At 38.3% G+C, this 6,001-nt stretch overlaps 1 protein-coding gene across 2 annotated transcripts in view; it reads right to left on the bottom strand.

Annotated features, from left to right (window-relative positions):
- The window catches only part of bin3 (bridging integrator 3), a 455,445-nt gene that overhangs the window by 225,478 nt on the left and 223,966 nt on the right, over positions 1-6,001 (bottom strand). The gene's annotated exons all lie outside the window — the stretch shown is intronic.

Below are 6,001 nucleotides of genomic sequence, written 5' to 3'. Positions count from 1 at the left end.
GGTCCAGGCAACAGGGGGAATGTCTCTCTGCTACAGTCAGGAAGGTTGGGTGGCGAGATAGGGTGAGGGGGAGGAGCAGTTGACGGCTCCTCCCCCTCACTCTCTGTCCACCACGCCACATCATTGTTCATTTTCAAACACATTTTGACACAATTTGCTCACACTCACAAAAACTGACCCCAGCAGCACCTCAGGTGGTCTCCCTACCCTGCAAAAAGTCAGTGTTAAAAAAAAGGACAAAAAATACCAAAAATTAGGGGTATTTTACTTGAACTAAACAAAACAAGAAATTTTGGCTTGTCAAGACATTCTAAAACAAGTAAAATTAGCTAACCTCAATGAAACCCAAAATACCGTAAAATAAGAATATTCTCACTAATAACAAGTGCACTTTTCTTGATAGAAAAAACAAATATGAGACCTTTTTTCTCAATATGTTGAAAAATATTCTTAAATTAAGGAAATGCTAGTGCCATTATCTTGACATAATGATATCTAAAAATGCATTTTCCCATCGATAACACGACATCATCGCGCCACGTGCTCTTTCAGTCAATTAGTGCGCAGTATATATATACAGTATATATATATATATATATATATATATATATATATATATATATATATATATATATATATATATATATATATATATATATATATATATACACTACCGTTCAAAAGTTTGGGGTCACCCAAACAATTTTGTGGAATAGCCTTCATTTCTAAGAAGAAGAATAGACTGTCGAGTTTCAGATGAAAGTTCTCTTTTTCTGGCCATTTTGAGCATTTAATTGACCCCACAAATGTGATGCTCCAGAAACTCAATCTGCTCAAAGGAAGGTCAGTTTTGTAGCTTCTGTAACGACCTAAACTGTTTTCAGATGTGTGAACATGATTGCACACGGGTTTTCTAATCATCAATTAGCCTTCTGAGCCAATGAGCAAACACATTGTACCATTAGAACGCTGGAGTGATAGTTGCTGGAAATGGGCCTCTATACACCTATGTAGATATTGCACCAAAAACCGGACATTTGCAGCTAGAATAGTCATTTACCACATTAGCAATGTATAGAGTGTATTTCTTTAAATTTAAGACTAGTTTAAAGTACTTAATTGAAAAGTACAGTGCTTTTTCAATGTGACCCCAAACTTTTGAACGGTAGTATATATATATATATATATATATATATATATATATATATATATATATATATATATATATATATATATATATATATATATATATGTATTTACAGCCCGGCCCCGGCCATTTTTTTTTTTTATTGTAATCTTGAAGAATTTATCTAAATGTGCATGAACTATTTCTGTTCAAAATTGTTTGAAATGTCCCATGTTAAATGTTTAAATATTAACTGTCAGTTTACTGTACTGTGCCAACTGTACTACTATATAAGTACGTGTTTTCTATTGTTTCATTGAAAATAAAACAGCAAAGTCCATTTGGCTGTCATCTGTTTTAATTATGAGACACAATTGTGTCAAAGTCATGATTTTTTATTTCATGCTTGAAATAAGAAATTATTACTTTGAAAAAGCAGTCTTATACGTGTGAATGTTGGTGACACAGCTTTGCAACACTTGATATTCTAGTTTCAAGCATGTTTTACTCAATATAGGTCATAAAATCTCAGCAACAAGCTGTAATATCTTACTGAGATAATTTAGGACCAAAACACTTAAAACAAGTAAAACACTCTAACATAAAATCTGCTTAGAGAGAAGGATTATCTCATCAGATGGAAAATAAGCAAATATCACCCTTATTTGAGATATTTAATCTTACTTAGATTTTCGTTTTTGCAGTGTAAAGAACACACACACACACACACACGCATACACGCACGCACGCACGCACGCACGCACGCACGCACGCACGCACACACACACACACACACACACACACACACACACCTCAACCTTTCACCTACTTAGGGGAGAAGAAGCAGTAGATGAATATTTACACCTCAGCCATGGCGATCCACAGCAGTGGTGCCACAAAGAAGTGAAAAACAGACCAGAACATTCCAGTTTGAGTGTGAAGAGAACGTCCCCCACCCCCACCCCTGTCTCCCCACTCTCTCTCTCTCTCTCTCTCGCTATCTCCCTTGCTTGCCCCCATTCATAAAGACTGTTGTCAAAGCCCAGACAGGCGACATTATTGTGGGACTGCCTGGAAGACATGAGACCAAAAAAAAGGTGGAAACACAGCAAAGGAGGAAGATCACCCACAAGTCAGCTTCACAGATGGAGTTGGGACCCCTGCTGGGTCTGTTTTGATATGTCCCTTGACTTTAGACGGTAGAACATCTACACTGCAACATATACTCAGCATTTGTTTTACGTCAACCAACCAGCTTCAGCCTGATGAAAGAGTATTTGACTACTGCACTAGTGTATGGCAATGGCATTACTTCTAATACTACCAGCGTGGTTTACACACTATAGCGTCAACCCACTAAACTTTAGAAGAAGAAAAAATATTTGCCATATATTAGTCGCACCGGACTATAAGTCGCAGATGTACAGTATATACGTTGTCAAATGTGTTATTTACACAGTAATCGTTTGTAAATGTTTATTTACTTAATTGTTTCCAAACTGTGTCTTTAACAGGGCAGTAAAACGGTTGATCAAACAAAACAGAAATCATGGTCATGGACCCACTAGCTGCGCAAGCTAGCGCTCCAATCAGCTAAACAGACTCAATAACTCCACGCTGACGTTTTGGTGAATTGACTGAGGAATTTGTGAAAGTGAAACAATACAAAAAGAATGCCGTTGTAAGTTAATAATACTAACACAGGCACTTGTGAACATGCTAGGATATTAGCTAATGCCAACGCCGCTAGCTTCATTACATAGCACATACAAATATGCATGAAAACACTTCTAAAGACATCACACATGGCACGGTTTAGTAAGTAAATGCAAATATAAATTAAATACACAGAGGACATAAGTAAAGGAAACCAAATGAGTTTAAATATACTTAAAAACGAGGAGTAATGATGCAATATGTACATAAAGCTAGCCTAAATAGCATGTTAGCATGGATTAGCTGCACTGACCAAATATGCCTGATTAGCACTCCACACAAGTCCATAACATCAACAAAGCTCACCTTTGTGTATTCACACACAGCATAAAACGTTTGGTGGACAAAATGAGAAAGAAGTGGCATAAAACGCGTCTTTCCGTGGCAGCGTCGGAGAAAGTTGTACACGTAAACAAACTACGGTGCGTTCAAGAACCGCTGAAATTAATAGGACAAAACGGCGCCTGCTAAATGCTCTCATCAGTGAAGCATGTTTGTTATGGACAACAGTATTTCTAACAATTAGCAAGGTTAGTGTCATGTTTGTCCTCCTACACAAGCCATATTAAAAAATATATATATTTTTCCATTTTCATACATTTTTGAAAAAGCTCCGGGGAGACACTAGAGCGCCACTAAAGAGCCGCAAGCGGCTCCAGACCCGCGGGTTGCCGACCCCGGATCTAGCAGCACCTGTAGTATGTGAACTCATCCAAAAGACACAAACAATAACTCAGCCTTTCAGTGTCTCTGCATGTGTTTTACTAAAAATATTTTCATTAAGGCCATCAGCTAAGATACATTCACAAATTAGCGGCACCGTTTTTTAAGCCGCAGGATTTAAAGAGTAGGAAAAAAGTTGTGGCTGTTAGCCCAGAATTTGCGGTATTTCATAGAATGGAATAACTTCTACTTCTTGCCAGCGAACACAATTGTCAGGGACTCTTTGCACTGACCTGATCACTGACTAGGACATAGAATCAGAATCAGAATAGTTTTATTGCAATTGTTTGAGAACGGGTTCACAAACTAGGAATTTTTCTTGGTGCAAACGTGCGACATAAAACACATATAACACATATTTGGTATAAAAAGAGCTGTGACTGAGCTATCAGATAGACTTAGAAGGCATTCAAGGAATTCAAGGACCTGCTGTTAGGAGTTATTGTTCATTTGCCTGATGGCCGAGGGGAAAAAACTGTTCAGGTGGCGGGAGGTGTGGGTCTGGATGGAGCGTAGTCTCCTGCCTGAGGGGAGAGGGGAGAATAGTGTGTGTCCAGGGTGAGAAGAGTCAGCTGTGATCCGACCCACACGCCTCCTGGTCCTGGAGGAGAACAAGTCCTGGAGGGATGGGAGCTTTCAGCCATTCACCTTCTCCGCAGCACGTACGATGCGTTGCAGTCTATTCTTATCCTGGACTGTGGCGCCGGGGAACCACACTGTGATGGAGGAGGTCAGGATGGACTCTATGATGGCTGAGTAAAACTGCACCAGCATCTCTGTCGGCACCTTAAGTTTCCTCAGCTGCCGCAGGAAGTACATCCTCTGCTGGGCCTTCTTGATGAGGGAGCTGATGGTCAGCTCCCACTTGAGGTCCTGGGTGATGGTGGTGCCCAAGAAACGGAAGGAGTCCACAATGGGGACGGGGGTGGGAGAGTCAATCAGGGTGAGGGGGGATAGTGGGGCTGTGACTTTCCTGAAGTCCATGATCATCTCCACTGTTTTCTGGGCGTTCAGCTCCAGGTTGTTGAGTGGTATGCATTGACCTGATCACTGACTAGGACTTATTGGTATGCATTGACCTGATCACTGACTAGGACTTATTGGTATGCATTGACCTGATCACTGACTAGGACTTAGTGATATGCATTGACCTGATCACTGACTAGGACTTAGCGATATGCATTGACCTGATCACTGACTAGGACTTAGCGATTTGGCTGAAAACTGTATTTTTTATGACCTATTAAAAATAAGAACCAGGAGAAAAATATAATGAATGTAATGTTTTTATTTAAAATTTATTTCAAAATACTGCAGGTTTAGTGCCAGAAAGTTACAGCAGTGCTCTAAAGGGTGAGAATGCCAAGGTGGTGTAGTATGACTGGTCTTGGAGGGGACGAGCACCTTGCATCATTTACAGACCACATTGGTCTGACTACAGGCTTGTAGGGATGATATAGCTTCTGTGTTTTTTCCTGACTTAACTTATATTCCGCTCTACCCCGGTATTGAGCACTGTATAACGGATACACCACAGAAACCTCGACTATATATATATATATATATATATATATATGTGTGTGTGTAATATATATATATATATATATATATATATATATATATATATATATATATATATATATATATATATATATATATATATATATATATTTATATTTATATATATATATATATATATATATATATATATATATATATATATATATATATATATATATATATATATATATATATATATATATATATATATATATATATATATATATATATATATATATATATATATATATATAAAATAAAGTGTGTTTATTTAAGACGGGCAGCAACATCCTGACACTTCCAGTGTGTTGCCTTCTCAGTAGCTTCCCAAACTACTCTGTGTAGTCTTCAATAGCTTGTTATACACTACTGCCATCTGGTGTCTCAAAACTGAAACTACCTTCAAATCGAATAAATTTATTTAAAGGCCTACTGAAATGAGTTTTTCATATTTAAACAGGGATAGCAGATCCATTCTATGTGTCATACTTGATCATTTCGCGATATTGCCATATTTTTGCTGAAAGGATTTAGTAGAGAACATCGACGATAAAGTTCGCAACTTTTGCTCGCTGATAAAAAAAGCCTTGCCTGTACCGGAAGTAGCGTGACGTCACAGGTTGAAGAGCTCCTCACATCTGCACATTGTTTACACCAGCAGCGAGAGCGATTCGGACCGAGAAAGCGACGATTACCCCATTAATTTGAGCGAGGATAAAAGATTTGTGGATGAGGAAAGTGATAGTGAAGGATTAGAGTGCAGTGCAGGACGCCAGGGTGTATCTTTTTTCGCTTTGACCGTAACTTAGGTACAAAGGCTCATTGGATTCCACACTTTCCCCTTTTTCTATTGTGGATCACGGATTTGTATTTTAA

Source organism: Entelurus aequoreus, linkage group LG06, assembly GCF_033978785.1.
Source record: "Entelurus aequoreus isolate RoL-2023_Sb linkage group LG06, RoL_Eaeq_v1.1, whole genome shotgun sequence".
NCBI classification, from domain to species: domain Eukaryota; kingdom Metazoa; phylum Chordata; class Actinopteri; order Syngnathiformes; family Syngnathidae; genus Entelurus; species Entelurus aequoreus.
Note: the sequence above shows the minus strand (reverse complement) of the source record. Positions and strands in the feature narration are given on the sequence as shown.